This window comes from Arachis stenosperma, chromosome 8 (genome assembly GCF_014773155.1).
Source record: "Arachis stenosperma cultivar V10309 chromosome 8, arast.V10309.gnm1.PFL2, whole genome shotgun sequence".
NCBI lineage: Eukaryota > Viridiplantae > Streptophyta > Magnoliopsida > Fabales > Fabaceae > Arachis > Arachis stenosperma.
Genome location: NC_080384.1, coordinates 8,490,669 through 8,508,640, shown reverse-complemented (window position 1 = coordinate 8,508,640; position 17,972 = coordinate 8,490,669).

Genomic DNA, 17,972 nt, shown 5'->3' with positions numbered 1-17,972 from the left:
GATGGGGAGAGTGAGTGGGGTGTAGTTGGCGAATTTTCCGATCCGGGGGAACGACCTGGGTGTCTTGCTTGGCGCTTCCTCCCTGGTTTGTTCCTTCAGTCTTTCTCCGTTACCTTGTTGCCGAAATTGGCTGTAGCCAGACTGCCGTTTATTGGCAGCCACGACTCGGCTGACTTCCTCGTCGTTTATATACTCTTTGGCTACCGTCTGGATCTCGTGCATTGTCCAAACTGGTTTCGTGATAAGGTGTTTTCGAAAGTTTTCGTTGAGGAGGCCGTTCGTCAGGCAAAGGCTGGCCACCGAATCGGTTAGGCCGTCAATTTCCAAGCATTCGTCGTTGAATCGATCCAGGTATTTTCTAGTCGACTCTCCCTGTCTCTGGGTTACCCCCAGAAGGTTGATCGGGTGCTTTGCCTTTGCTATTCATGTTGTAAATTGGGCCAGGAATGCACGACTGATGTCCGAGAACACCAACCGACCTGTCCGGCAACCGACAACCGAACAGTTCTAATTATTATTAGAATAATTTTTTTCATTCAAAATTTTATATTCACTGTAACTGTTTCTAAAATTTACATATCTCTATAACAGATTTGGTTTGATTTGAGATTGAAAAAAATCTTAAAAAAAATATCTTTCAACACACCACCTGCTAACTAATTGTCTTCCCAAAATTTGATACATCTACTATCTCCTACCTCCAAAAGAAAATCTTTAGATCATTTTATCTCCCCCTCCCCCTTAACTGACATATATAAATAAAGTCTGTTGAAAAAATAAAACACTAGGATTTAAACTATTGCAAGAATACAATTTTTTTTATAATAGATAATCTTTTTATGAAAATCGCCACCACCACTTGAATAAAAGAACAGTATTTTAAAACACTCCTCAACTCTCAATCCTCCTAATTTTTTTGGAGCTTACACTATATCTCATTTCACTAAGAGTAATCCATAGTTGCCATCTTCATTACCAAGGTTTTGAAAACTGGTTCGGACTGGCCGGTTGAACCGTGAACCGTGAAGAAAGACGGTTTGAACAAACAGCAAAACCGTAAATTCTAAAAAATGGAGTTGAGCCGTTAAACCGTCCAAAAATCGGTCAATCGAACCGAACCATGACCCAGCCGGTTTTTTGAATGCGCGTCCAAACGCTGTCGTTTCAATCTTTCTCGGTAACTCCATATGCCAGAATCCCAGATCCAGCCTCCAGTTTGCCCTACCCCTAACTCCATCCTCCCAATCTCATCGTCCCTCACCTCCATTCATCACTTCAACCACCGCCTTGTGCCGCCGCCATCACGACAGGGCTCGCTCCCTTTCTCTCCATCGCGCAGCAGCCATTGCAAGCTTCCTCTCCTTCCATCACGCAGCCACCCTAGGAAATGTCAAAGCCTCCATCGCATAGCCACGCCGCCGTCGTCCCTAGCTCTGTTGGTCACTTGGTTCAAGGGTGCTCCACCACTGCTCCTTGTCTTGGTTGTCTCCCTCTTGCATGTTCTGTTGAAGGCGTCTTCGAGCTTCCAGGTAATTTTTTGAACTGTTAACTAAAGGCGTCATCTTTCTGTTCCTGCCTCCGTCATCCTTCTAAAAGCGTACTTGATTTATAATTCTACTTTCTTTGCAATTGTCTCTAAGCTTACTTGATTTTCTGGATTTAGAGTTATTTTTTATTGAATTTCTGGATTTGAATTTTGAATCCATGCTTATGCAATTTCTATTTGATTCTTCTTGTTGTTGTTGTGTGTAACACCCTACCATACAGAGCCTTATGCTTAAGTCATAATTCAGAGATGGCAAGGTATTACGACCTCTAAAATAAAAATTTAGTACGTATAGTAGTATGAATGATTGATTATAACTAGGAGCCTTTGTAGAAAGAGGGGTAAACAAAAATCGCAACTCAAAAGCGCAACACTCCGATCGATAACGTAACGAACAAGGATAACCAACGCGAGATTATATATATACAAAGGAGTGTCAAAAACAGGAATATCAAGACTCAAAATCCGGCTGCGAAGATAACCGGTCCGAGCATAGTAATATATACATATGATAAAATAATGAAAACCCCAAAGGAAACCCAAAGGGACACAAATACATAAAACCTATTCTCCAAAATCTCCCATAAGAGGAGTCATCACAGTTTGTATTATTTAATGGAGATAAAAGTATCTAAGCAAAACATATAAACCAAAACATAGTCCCGAGAACAAGGGATCTTCGCAAATCTAGAAGTCTCCAGCATGCCTCAGCGGGAAACCTCACGTCCTGCATCTGAAAACCACAACATCCGCATTGGTGAGAACCAGAGGTCCCCAGCATGGTAACAGCTTCCACATATATAATACATAATAATAGAGGAAAGCCGAAGGCAATCCTAGAACTTCCTCCAGATAATTCAAAGCTTATAAACAAACTAAACCATATAAGGGCATCTGACTAAAGATTCTTCAATCTAACTAATACTTCCCTTTCCAAATCCCTTCAAACCTCCCAACCACCAGCAGGAGTATAGTGTAGCAAACACAAATATATCAAACAAGAAATATACAAATAGGAGCAATTAAGGCAGTTAGATAATTAGCAAATAGTATGCAGTCAAGTAGGCAGTCTCAAACAATTCACATAATATGCATATGATGAATGCCTGTCCCTAGTGGCTGATGATATCATCTTGTCGGTTATAGAGCCAACCCGACAAGTCCTGGTCGCTAACCATTGGACTGTCCCTCTGTCACGCATCCCCAACTCGAGTTATACTCGTTATAAACTTGATCATAATCATGATCTATATCTATCACCCTCACCGGTGAATATTTACGGGGGCAAGCTCATCCGGGTCTTTCACAGTGCCCGGCCACACTTACGACAGAGGGTCAACAGAGTATGAAGTCTCAACCTGGAGCACGTGGTGGCTAGCCACTGCTACCACCCAGGGAAACTCGTATCTCAGATAGTGGAAGTGCAAATCACAATTATCAATAATTCAGCATGAACATGCGTGAATTCTCATCCATGGATCAACATCCATATCAGCCATCCGGCTCACGGTTCAGTCCAGAACCAGCCAATATTCATATCATACACAGCCATTCCGGCTCACGGTTAAATTCATAACCAGCCACTCGGCTCACGGTTAAATCCATAACCAGCCGCTTTATTAACAATTACAGCCTTTCGGCCCATGGCATAACAAGCACTTCCACCACCATCCTCCACATCTCATATAATCATCTTTGATCCTCAGTGATCATTCATTTTTTCCTTGCTTCACTCACAAGTTACCTCATTCACTAGCCCCTTTTTAATAGCTAGGAATGTCATAATGATTTAAGACATAAATGGTGAGATCGGAGGCTTAGAAGTATGAAATTTGGCTTTTAAAACTCAAAAATCAACTTTGGGATGAAAACAGGTCCACGTGTACGCGCACTCCACGCGCACGCGTGGATGGCCTCAAAAACTCATCGACGCGCAAGCATCATGCACGCTAACGCATGGATTAAAAATTTGCCAATCGACGCGCACGCGTACGCGTGGGTGTTCTCGTGCCCCAGGCACAACACTGGCACAGTTCTGGCATAACTCTCTGGAAAATGACTGGGCATTGGGTGCAGCACAATCGGCGCGCCCGCGCACACCACGCGCACGCGTGGATGGCGCTTTCTGGAAGATCGGCGCGTACGCGCCAGGTGCGCCCACGCGCAAGGGGTCATTCTGCTAAAAATTTTCTAAGTTAAAAGCTGCAGAATTTACAGATTTAAACCCCAATCTTCCGACGGACATAACTTCCTCATTTTAAATCGTTTTTCACCCGTTCTTCGAACGGCATGGACATCCCGGATCCAATTTTATTTCTAAACAGATTTGGCACAAAACAGAGATCCGTAGTCCAAGTTATGTCCCGTCAAAGTATGCCCAAAAACCATATTTTTCATACAAAACCACAAAGTGCCATTTTCAAAACAAGCCATTTCCAACTCTTTTCAAAATCTATCAAAACATGCCAATTTCATCCCTTTTCTTTGAAATCAATCAAAATATATCAAATTCAACATCAAGCCTCCTCAACTCACACATTGACACTTTACCACAATTTACAAAATCACTATCTCATCATTTTAACCCACTTCACCCAAGTGGCTCAAACTCAAACATATTGACATATCATATACTATTCCTCATGCCAATTCTCAACAACACCAATTCCAATAAATCATTATTGTACACAATCAACATCATACTCACCATCAACATGGTTCAACCCACAATTCAACCATAACCAATCATCAAGTATATATCACAACATGCATATTTCTCATACATCATACCACCAAGGCATCAATAATCATCATTACATATATGACCACATCGTATATCTCAATCATTCAACAACATCAACAATTCAATGCCTATCTTAGGGCCTCTAGCCTAAGTATTTCCTACCACATTACATATTAGATACAGGAAACCGAAACCATACCTTAGCCGATTTCCCAAGCTCAACCGGAGCACTTCCAAATCACTTATCCACAAGCTCTCAAGGCCTCAAAACCTCCAAGAACAGATTTTTCACCACCAAATCCCTTCTTAAGCTTTTCCAAAATCACCAATCAAGCTCCAATATTCACATATACACAACCTAAGCCACAATCATCATACCCATACACAACATCTCAAAACCCAAACATCATAAAATCACAAATTACACTAGGGTTGAGAATCTTACCATACCCAAGGTCCAAGGAGACAAGATTAACCTCCTCCTTCAAGAGAGTTGGGTCCTATAACATCAAAGATCCCAAAATCTCAACATTTTTGCTCATAAAACTCGAAAACAAGGCTAGAATTTCGAAGATCAAAACGTGGCTTACCTCAAGATTAATTGTATGGGTTTTGTAGAGCTCTCCGCGGTGAACGCGTGGCCGTAAACGGAGCGGCAATTGGAGCTCTAGATCAAAAGTTATGGTGGTTTGAAGATCAACCAAGGGAGAGAACTTGAGAGAGTGTTCTTCCCTCCATGGCCTCTCTTTTTCAGCGTGAATTGAGTGTTGTGAGGAGAGAGAATGCTGAAAACTAGGGTTTTGGGTTAGTTATGTTGGGCCAAGGGCCCACTTTAGGTCCAGTTAGCCCGGTTTGGCCCGTTCGGTCCAATCTTGGTCCCAATTCCATAAAATTGGAACCGAAATTCTCGTCTCAATCTCTTCTATCACATTTAGCCATAAAAATCACAGTTTAGACTTTCTAGAATAAATTCTCATTTATGGGTTAATTAGCCGTTAATTAACCGGGTTTTACATTGTGGTTGAAATTCAAAATTGAAATCTGATTCTTCTTCTTCGACAATTTCATATTTTGGACTTGTTGATTTGTGAACTGATCTTGTGAAATTGAATTTGTGATCTGTTGTTAGATTTGTTGCTAAATTGCTTGTTGAATCTGAATTTGCATCGATTTCGGCCTCTCTTTTTTCTTGAATTTCTGTTGATGCTGTTGCGAGTCTTGTTCTATTGATAGCTGAGATTTGGTTGCTTCTTGATCGATTTGTGGTGGTTGCTATTGTTGCTTTAGTCTAACTTTAATATCTTCCCACTCAATTTCCCATTCTGCAACTTTATTCCAGCAAATTTCTGACAAGCTTGGACGCATATTCGGTTGGTAATAATGATAGAATGCAATTTCAAATATTTCCAAATTGGCAAATGATTGAGCGCATTTCTTAACTGAAACCATCTTAGAGTTTTCCCTTTCAAACTTCTTTCCACCTCTATGCTCCTCAGGTGTTTCTCTAGCATTCCAGTATTGCTCGGTACATATTGTCCATCCAAAACCATCTCTTATCTATACTCTTAAAAGACTAAGTAATTCTAATGGGCATAACTAGTACCCTTCCTACTATTAAATCGTAACATGTAGTGGCCACTGTTTATGAATATTAGAAGTATGCAAAATCAGCAGAGGATGTTATTGCTGATGTTCATTCAATTTTTGTGCTGTTGAATAAAGAAGGGATTTTGAATACGAATGAATGTGATAAAATTGTGGATATGAATGAATATGATTGATGACAAATTTGGATGTTGGCATTTTATATTTAGTTGGTTATTTTGGTTATTTGACTTTTGAGTTTGTATTTGAATAAGATCATAATATTCTAATTTATATAATACTTTTAATTTGGATGATATTTTAAAATTTATATAAATTATAATTATATTTTAACGTGTTTATTTATATTTTATTTATTATTTTATTATAAAACAGTTTTTTGGTTCAACCACAATCGAACGGTTAAACCTATGAACCAATAAACTAGTTACTAGAACGATTCGATAACCAGTTCGATTTTCAAAACCTTGTTCATTACTCTACATGAATTTGTTTTTGTAAAGAGATTAACTTCTTTGTCACTCTTCTTGATATTTTGTACAAGTTTAGATAATATACTAACAAACTATTAAGTACTAACTTAATAAGGATCAATTTACCTACTTTACTGAGAGTTTTAATTTTTAATAAACTAATTTTTTCTTTCATTTTGTCTATTATTATTATTAGTAGTGATAATAGTAGTAGTAACAATAGTAATAATAGTAATAATAATAGTCTGTCGCAAAATAGTTACATGCGTTTATTACGTGAGAATCACAACATATTAAGTTGTGAAACAACTATAAAAATAATTAAAAAAATATTTGGCAGCAATTATAAGATTATATTATATACCATAATTAATTTGAAAAAAAATCAAAGAATTAAAAAAATTAAATTTGAATTCATTTTAAAAATATTAAATTATTCTTTTGACTGCTTTTTAAACACTAAAATAATATTTTGAGATTAATTCTGAGAAAAAAATAAAATATTAGTTTAGGATTAAGCTAGTTTAATTGTATTAGACCTTAAATAATTTAATTTTTCCTTAAGAGATAACAACACCTTTTAAAGCTTTTAAAAGTGCGTATATATTTATTTTTGTCTCCGAAATTTTTGAAAAATTTAAAACAAAATTGAACATTTAATTTGATTTATTTTTTAATATTTGAAATAAATTATCAATTTTATCCCTATAATTATATCCTTTATCTCAAACTTAAATCATTAACACTTCTCTCTCTTCTATAATTTGGTGTCCTATTTGAATAAATATTTAGACAATAAAAAAAAGTATACCAAAATTTAATTTCTAAAAAAAAGCGAATCTTTTTTAATTTCTAATTCAAATAAATTAGAGTTATTTAGGATTCATAAAAATTTACCTGACAAAATATTATTATTATTGTTGTTGTTGTTGTTGTTTTTAATTTACCCATCTTCAATTTTCATCATAAATTCATTTTTTTAATCTTTATCAATAAGGGGTATACGTGGATCGGATCGGATTAGATATGATATCCGCGTTTTTTAGTGTCTGATCCGATTCGCAAATGTGTGGATCGGATCAGATCGGATATCAGATATATCCGCATAATTAAACCTTCTCTTTTTAATCATATTTCTATGTAAAAAATTCAATAAAACTATTTCTTTCACACTTTTAAACTTATTTATTCCTAAAATATTTTTTATCAAAATTTTTCTAAATATCAAAAATAAAATAATACAATATATGAATAATAATTACTAACTAAAATATACAAACAAATAAATATAATACCAAACACATATATATTTATTTATTTATTTATTTATTATTGTGCGGATTTACGAATCCGCAGATCGGATATGCGGATGTAGAGCAGATATCCACGATCTGATCCTTAAAGTGTGCGGATTGGATCCTATCTAATTAGATCAATATGCGGATCGATCCGAATCGTATCTACAATTTTTGGATCGGATACGGATATTTACCGCAGATACGATCCGATCCATGAACACCCCTAAATTACTAAAACTATTACTATTACTATGATTAGGTCATATTACAATTAGCATTATTATTTGTCTAACAAAAATAACTATTTTTTTGTGTGACACAAATAATTAGTTCAAATATTACGGATCATATGACCAATTTTATCACTAGATACACTTTTTTTTAACACGAAATTCATCCTCCAACGACATACCTATGATCATATACGAAAACACATTCATTTACCCGTTCTGGGTCATTCCATCATCCAAAAGAAAGGTCCCTAGTCCCTTTTTTTATGATATGAGGGGCCATAGGCCCAAGAAAGGAGGAAAAAAAACAAAAGAAAAACTAAAGAAAACACACTAGCGCCTACGGGAAAGCATTACCCCTCTTCCATCTTCACGCACAAAGTCATTCACTTCTTACAGTGGAGCATCTCAAAAGATAAGATCAGGATCAATTTCAACGCCGATTCTCGTCAATCTGTCCGCTACTCTATTACCTTCTCTGAGTATGTGGCTGAAGCAAATTTTTCAATTCTTCTTTCAATTTACAATTAAACACACCAAAGGATTGGGATGGTTATGGAGTTCTCGCTGATTATTGATAAGCGCTATAACAGCAGCGGCATCGCTATATATAATAATTTTTCTCATTCCTATAGTCCATGCAGGGTTAGCACCGTCATGAATTTCCCAAAGCTTAGCATTGAAAGCGGAACAGAGGCCAATGTTACGAGAGAAACCACCCAACCACCTTTTCCGATGGTCTCAAATTGCGTCTCCGCAGGATGCCAAGCCGGGATTGCCTTTTGCAGCTCCGTCCGTGTTGAGAGCAACCCAGCCTTTCAGAGGTAGTTTTCAGGATACATAACTCTCAGTTCTTCTCTCCTGTTCAATCAGGTGCTCATCTTTCTTAAAAGCTTCACTATTTTATTGTACTAGTAGGATAATTTCATTGGTAGCTTCTTTAGGTCTCTGGTAGTTTTGATTGTGCACTTCCTTATTCTTCCAAAACCAAACCCTCTAGCAAGTTGTCATGAAAATATCCCTCCAGTTGTAGTTGTTTTCTTTTCCTAGTTCTTGATTTAGATTCTGCTCCACCCAATCTAATAGTTGATGGCCAAAAAAACTTTCAATAACTTCTGGTTTAATTAGCTGAGGTCCCTAGTCCCTTTAATACCAACGATGTTCAACAAAAGAAAAACCCACAAACAAAGAACACAAATACCCTACCCCATACAAGAACCAATTTTCTTATTAGCCCAATAACCAAAATTGATAGGCTCACAAAATAGCAAGTGCATACACTCAACTCAATTTATCAACCATTCCATTCTGTTAGCCAATTCTCTCATCTCAGCGCAGACAAACAATCTCCAATAGCCACCTGCAGCACCCCTGATCTATTTGGCACCGTTATCGGCACACCAAGGACACTCAACAAACGTGTCACACTTACGTCTCTGCAGAGAGAATATCTGTATCTCTTTAAATAGATAGATCCTTATCATATAAATAACCTTAAAATAAATATGAAGATTGAAAAATAAATTTAAAATTTGAAAAAATAAATAAAAATATTTTTAAAAAGAAATATTATAAAAACTTTCATCTCTATCTCTAAAAATTTTAATTTCTCATATCTTTACTTTTAGAGATATTAAAGGGACTGAAATTTTATATACTTAAACTGAAATTTTAATTCCATAATCAAACCACCAAAAGTCTCAACTCCTCGGTTTTAATCCTAAATCCAAGAAAGAAATGTAGTGTACTATTTTCTTTTGTTAGACTATATGAAATACATTAATTTGAATAACATTTTTATTCGAATATGGAGGTCTTATAAGAACTCATGTAGAATGGGTTGGGAGTAGAGTTAAACCTCAAAGTGGTCCCTGAAGTTACATCCGTGCTTCATAGTAGTCCCTAAATTTAATAATTACCCATATTTGTCCCTGAAATTGCACGCTGGAATTCATTCTCATCCTTCCGGCACATTTCCTCCAGCTAGCATTACTAGAAAGCTGATCTGAACAACTAGGTGACACCTGGCGACGCTAAAACGACGTAGTATTATTGGTGGCACGTAAATTCCCTAAAACGACATCGTTTTACTCCAAAATTGTCTTTGAAGAATCGTCCCTCAAACGTTAACGTAACGTATTGTCTCCCCCCTCTCAAAATACAACACAAACAGAGTCTTTCCTTCTCCCCTATACTCATCAATAGCGGTGGTGTGAAGGCTATAACTGCAGCGATTACATTGGAAGACGACTGCTCTGGAGGATCGGTTTCGCCATCTACATCAGATAAAGACTGTACTGAAGGCTAGTTTCTTTGAAAGAGGTAAGGAAAAAAATTATGTGATAATAGGAGTGCTCTATTTTTTGGTATTGTTGTTAGTTTAATATCTTCAGTAGTTAGAAAATTTTTTTTGGAGTGTAATGTGTGGGTATGCATGTTTGTGTTTCGCAATATTTGCCAGGGTTTGATCGCAACTAGCTTTCTGAGTAGTTAGGCTAATGAAATTATTGACTGGATAAGGGTTTGTCATGGTGGAAACCTATTTCTTATCTGTCAGGGTTTATTGCATTTACAGTTGAAAACATGATTTTATGTTTTAGTTGTGAAGTTTCCAATTTGTTAATGTGGTTGAAGATGATGAGTTTGATCATGAAATTTTGTTTTTAAATTTCAGATGGATGATCCTTTTATTACCATTATATTTCACCATGGAGGGTTATTTATCATAGAGCGTGATGGAAGTGTGAATTATAATAGTGGACAGATTTCTGAGTTGTCGAAAATTGACATAGACACACTGGATGTATTTTTTATCCAAGATTACTACAAGAAGATTAGGTATGACAATGTGACCCACTGTTGATGGCTGGTCCTAATAGGCCATTACAAACTGGTCTTAGAGCTGTGACACATGACAAAGAGCTCATGTGTTACCTTACTCAAAAGAACAAGGGAGTTATCCATGTGTACTATGAACATGGAGTCTCTGAACTTGTGTTTAATGAGGAAGCAGAACCAACATCATCCAAAGGCAAGGAGCTAGTGGTGCTACAATATCTTATTCCACATCCATACCCCACCCTCAATATCACAACCAATACAATTTCAACTACATCACCATCAACTCCAATCTCAAAGCCAACTCACACCACTAGCCCCAAAACAATTCCTACGACATCACCACTAATTCCAATTTCAGACCTAATACACACCACCATTCCTACTACAATAACAATTTTTACAACTAAGCCTGCTGGTAAAGATATTTCAGGACCAAAACATAAGACTCAACCTACTGTAACTTCTGTTAGTAATTTCAAATCACCACAAAAAAGAATGGCAGCACCCACTGCTGCTCCTACTACTAAGCAGGGACGGATCCACCTATATAAGGGTGGGGGCACTTGTCCCCATTGAATTTTAAGAAAATAAATAATAAATATATATGTGTATTTGTAATGCCTCCATTATAATAATATATTTGCCCCCATTGAAAAATCTTTTATTTATGTGTGAAAAAAATTATACTATTAAATATTAATACAATGATAAAGATTATTGTATTATATAAATTAAAAAAAAGTATAAAAAATAATTTTTATTTAGTTAATATTAATCTATTTTAGTGTTTAGGTTTATAAGTTAAGATTTAGAATTAATAATTAATAATTTTAGGTGTAGATTTTAAGATAAATAGAATAATTTTTAAAAATTAGCCTATGTTGGCTAAAAAAATTAGTTAATTCCGTAAAAAATTAAAGAATTTTTAACATAAATATTATAGAGTTTTAATTTAATAATTAAATAATAAAAAATATTTGAATAATAATTTAATAAAAAAAAGACATTATCTATAACTATCTATAAAAGAATTGTGATTTGTTTGATTTTTTAATTTTTATATTTTACACAATTTTTTATTATCCATTCACATAATTATATTGAAAAATCGAAGTTAGTCCATTTAAGTTAGGCTCTGTATAGATTTTTTTTTTTAAAAATATTAAGGTATAATTTTTTATAATATAAAAAATAATCAATAAAAATGACTTTTATGGATATAAAATGTTTAACAAAATGCTAGTATTAAAATAAAATATTATCCAACATATTAAAAAATTAATTAATATATTTTAAATTTTAGATATGTAAATATATTATTATTTTTGCCCTCATTACTAAAATTTTCTGGATCCGTCAGTGCTACTAAGCCCACCCCACGACCAAAAATACTGGCAGCACCCACTATTGCTCCTACTACTAAGCCCACCCCACCACAAAAAAATAATGGCATACCCCCACAGTTGCTCCTAGTACTAAACCCAACCCACCACCAAAAATAATGGTCCAATCCACTGCTACTCCTAGTATCAAGTCCAATTCATTACCAAAATCAACAGCCCAGTTCACTTCAAAACTTCTAACTAGGTCCAAATTTAAACTTAAAAAATCAAAAAGTCTGATCTACCAAAGAAAGGTCCTCAAAAAGTAAAAAATGCAGCATCACATACAAGGAGGCCTTTAACAAGATCAGCTGCAACTGGAACTTTTGGAAGAGCATATGTTAAGGAAAAGGATTCCCAAGTTGTGTTTGTGGGCTTGTCTAGTGAGGAGGAATTCTCAGATATTCATGACAGTTATGACAGTATAGAGGACGACCCATATAGGCCTGCTGGCGACGAGGTCTCTAGTGAGGAAGAAGAAGTGATTGTGAAGAGAGTAGTTGGAAAAAAGAGTGATGTTAAAAAGAGGACTACAACAGATAAGAAAGAAGTTAAAGAAAAGAGAGATGTTATGCTTGAGGATGATGGTCTTGTGTGTGCAGACTCAAGATTCGAAGATGATGAATTATTTTTTGGATTGATTTCTAAGGATGGTGGAATGACACCATATTATGATGCTCAAGATGGAGGTTATGATGATTCTGATGGTGGAGAATCTTGGCACTTTGAAGAAATGAAGACTCCTCCAAACTCTGAGGATGAGTTGGAGGAAGTTGATTCAGATGAGGTATTTCCTGTGTTTAGTGAAGGAGGAAGGTTTGGTGAGCTTAAACTAGAGGTTGGAATGAAATTTACTTCAAAAATAGAATTTAAGGAGGCTATTCGTGAGTATTGTATCCAGAAGAAAAGGTAGATATGGTTTAAGAAGAATGACAGTGTAAGAATGAGGGTTGTGTGTAAGGAAGAGGACTGTGGCTAGCTTGTATATGCTTCCCGAGACAATGAGGGTAATTGCTGGCAGATCAAGACCATTATGGACGATAACACTTGTCCTAGAGAGACTAAGAATAGGCTAGCTAACAGAAAGTGGCTAGGTTGCAAATTGGTTAGGAAATTAAGAAAATATTCCAATCTTAAACATTTTGAAGCTACACAGTACTTTAAGAACAAGTGTGACTTGGACCTGAACAAGTCTTCACTAACAAGGGCTCTAGGGGATGATAGGACCGTAGTGTATGGAGATGCTGCTGCCCAGTATGGTATGGTTAGAGATTATGAGTTGACATTGCTGAAATGTAATCCTGGCTCCACTGTTAATATTGGTGTTAGACCTCATTCTAATCCTGATGAAGATCCAATTTTTGATAGGATGTACATTTGCTTTAATGGATGAAAAAGAGGATTCAAGGCTAGCTGCAGACCACTTATAGGCTTGGTTGGAGCATTTCTAAAAATACAACATGGTGGTCAAATCCTCTCTGCCACTGGTCAAGACGCAAACAATCACATTTATGTGATTGCTTATGCAATTGTGTCCATCAAAAACACGAAAAATTAGCGATGATTTCTAGAATTACTGCATCAAGACTTGGATGATTATAAACAATATGGTTGGTGTTTTATTTCAGACATGCAAAAAATATTGTTTATTGCTAGATATAATTAATTAATGGTAGTAATCGAAGATTATGAGATATAACTGCTTATTAGTAAATCCTTTTACTGTTGTATCTTGTTAGATATCTTAATTATTGTTGTTTATTGTTATATGTGTGCTGAGTAGTAAATCTGTTTACTACTATTTAGAACAATTGAGTAGTTGTTATATAAACTGGATGCTGCATAGTTGATGGCTACTGTATATGGGTAGTATCTGTTTACTCTGTCGAGGGACCAATGTGATGTTACTTACACAACTTTAGGGACTAGTCTGAGTTCATTAATACAACTTTAGGGACCTTTTTGAGGCTTGATTATAAATTTTTGTACTGGCTTTTTGGTTATGCATGGACTTATCCATGCAGTTCAAGATGTCTTCCCAAATATCCATCACAGATTCTGTGTTTGGCATTTATGGTGAAACTTCAACAAACAGTGGAAGGATAATCAGCTTAGAGGTTTGCTTTGGAAGTGTGCAAAGGCTACGACTAAAGAAGGGTTCATTGAAGGGAAGAAAAATTGGAGAAGCTAAATAAAGATGCATGTACTTATGTCTACAAATGGCCAAAGGACTCATGGAGCAAGGCATTCTTTAGTAGTGCACCTAAAATGGACAACATCTGCAATAATGCCTGTGAGATTTTAAACTCACGGATCAAAAAACCTAAACCCAAGCCTATTATCACACTATTGGAGGAAGTCCGGATGTATGCCATGAGATCTATAGCCAGAAACAAGGTGAAGTTGAGGAACAACGTTGGGATCCTACCTCCAATACAGCGAATTAGGTTGGAAAAGATAAGAAAAGAATAAAAAAATTAGGTTCCCATGTGGTCTGGTGATGCAGATTATAAAAAATTTGAAGTTCATGGGTGGCCGACCAATATGGTTGTGGATTTGGACAAGAGATCATGCACATATGGTTTGTGGCAACTAAGTGGTATGGTCTTTTATGTATATTTTTTTTATTGTTTTATTCATGATTTGCAGTTGAAATTTTGTTTATCTATGGCTATGAATTTTTGTGTAGGGATGCCATGTATGCATGCATGTGCCGCATTGGCCAGGGCTAGTAAAAAGCCAGATGAAGTCTGTCATCACTAGTTGACCATGGATGTATACAACAACACCTATGTCTTCCATATAAATCCACTTTCTGGTCAGGTATTGTGGGAGAAATCACCACATAACAGACCTCAAGCACCAAAGTTCAAGAAGAAGTTAGGGCCAATTAAGAAGAAAAGAAGAAAGGATGCCGATGAGGAGTCAAGTAGAGACAAGAAGAAGAAGACCTCCATGAAAAGAGTTTATAAAAAAGGACATTGTCGCTATTATGGTGAAACAGGTCACACCAAGAGGAATTGTTGTAAGAGGGCTGTTGACGAAGAAGCAGTTGTTGTAGCTGCTGCAACGGCTGCTGATACTGATGCTAATGGAGGTGAGGTCAACAATTTTACTCCAACTACTGCTATAAATAGTGGTGATGCCCCACTTGTGCCCCAGACTTAGGTCGAGATTCAGCTTGATCTTAGTCAGCCTGTTTTGTCAGAAACTGATGACTTTCAACAGGTTCATATTGTTAGTTACCCATATAATATATATATATATATATATATATATATATATATATATATATATATATATATATATATATACTCTTTTAAATTTTCTTAGTCACTTCAAATATTTCATGTTTCATATATAGGTGCAACTCCCTTCTGTTCGGCCAACCAAACTCCCTCCTAAGAGAAAATTGTCCACAACCAAAAAGAATACTTCATCAACAAGCACACCAGCTGCTACCACCCAACCAACCATCACCCCACCTGTAAGCACTCCATCTGCAAGCACTCAACCAGCAAGCACTCAACCTGCAAACACTCTATCTATAAGCACTCTACTAGCAAGCACTCAACATGCAAGCACTCCATCTGCAAACATTCTACTAGCAAGCATTCAACCAGCAAGCATAATAAGATTTGTGCCTAATTCTAGATTCAAACCACCCAAAACCAAAAATTAATGACTTAAATTATTATCTTTAGGGACAGATGGTGTTTTTTGTTTTTCTATTTTGGTGAAGTAATTTACTTTGTATGCTTTCTTAATTAGGATCCCAGTGTGGAGGATTTTAGTGTTGAAAACTTATGAGACTTATGTTTTGACAACTTTGATATACTTGAGAATCTATTATTCTGGCTTTATAATGCCTTATTTTGGATGTATTTGCTACATTATGAAACATGAATTACGACTTTCTTGAATTGATCTGTCGGATTTTTAGTTTTATTTTGTCCTCTTATATGCAATTAAGATACATTCCAAACACTATCCATTTCCATTTATTTACAAGAATTATATTTTAGATGAACATATTAGTAGTTCATATTGTTTCTCCAATTTTCAAAATATGCAAGCACAGTAGTGTCAAACACTTTAATTTGCATTTCTTTCCAACAAATTGACAAGTACAACTATAGAAACAACATATGCATGTCATTTGTTTTTTGTCAGATATAATTGGCCAAATTGCCTATCTAACTTTAAGAGACAAATAGCTACTGTAATCAGAAGCATAAATACAAATACCAAAACTCCACCTACTTTTAGAACCCTAACTTCAAACTCTAATCTTTCAAGTTTTCAAGCAATCTTCATCTTTCATTCTTCATTGTCAATTGCAAGGCTTGTTCTACCATCACATGTTATCACATCTTCTTCAAGAATTTTATCTACCCACACCACTTCTTACCTATAGTCTGCACCCAAGAAAGTGAATCAACCAAGTTTATATCCAGAATTACAATAAACAACAACAACAACCACTTACATTGTAGTTTGGGCAACCCACGAACGGTCTCCCTAGATTAGAATCCATTACTGACCATTGCAGCACTGGTCTCGATCCGCACCCACACCACTCTGGCAAACGCGAATCCCTGTTTCTGTTCATTTTTCTCATAATGCTTCCAAACAATCGTGGGTTATTGGATCTCCCAGCTATGTTGCTCGCGCTAGCCATTGTCGTTTGCCTATGAAGATGTTGAAGACAATCCAAAGGAAGAGACCAGAAGAGAAGAGAAGGGGCACTGGAGATTGATTCTCAACATTTGGGAATTAGGGCTTTTAACTTCAAATTGGAGACCAAATTGACTCACAAAGTTTATTCATCCACGTCAGCTAGCCGTTAGCGTCGTCAGCGTGTCACCCTGTTGTCCAGATCAGCCTTCCGATAACGCCAGCTGGAGGAAATGTGCTGGAAGGACGAGACTGATTCTCGGTGTGCAATTTCAAGGACAAATATGGGTAACTATTAAATTCAAGAACTACTATAAAGCACGGGTGTAACTTCAGGGACCACTTTGAGATTTATCTCGTTGGGAGTAATATATGGTAGCTTGGAAGGAAAAAGATCGTAATCGAAGTTGATTTAACATAAGTGCTCGAAGAACTTATTAGAAGGCAAGAGAACTTCCAATGTTAGAAACCTTACTGCAAAATATTCATGATCTTACGTGGAGATTAATGTTCAAGATGTTCTACAAGAAAAGAATATGCGTGCAGACTGGTTCATTAAACACAAACTAAAGAAACAATTTGAATTCACTTTCATGGACAAACCTCATTACAAATCTCACGTCTTTAATGTCTTAGCATTTTTCTTTCATATTGAAAATAGGCTAAACGCTCAAAGAAAATACAAACTAAATGGAAATACAGATGCCCTTTTTCATCATTAAAATAGATGTTTAGTACCTCCCGTTTTTCTAATATCTCAAGATATAAAAGGGAACACTTCAACCTCCATGCTTATTATATATTAGCTAGTGTTTTTTTTCACATTTAGGTTTTATTGGTGTACTGAAAAATATTTTGATGTATCAAGTAGGAAATAAAAAAATAGATAATGAAGCATTTACATACGTTTTTGTAATCGAATTAAACTAAGTTAGCATAAATCTAGTGAAAAAAAAGTGTGTATAGTCATCACCTTTCATTTTTTGCGCTTCTGCTGAAGGATTACCATGTGTTTATAACACGCATCGGAAGAAAAGAAAGTAATCCTTAAAGATCTATTTTGTGCTTAAACTTTATTCCAATAATATAATATATAGTAAATCAGATCTAACTACCTGTATGTACGTTAGTAAAAATCACTTTCTCCTTCAATGGTACAAAGGCGCTATGCGTATCC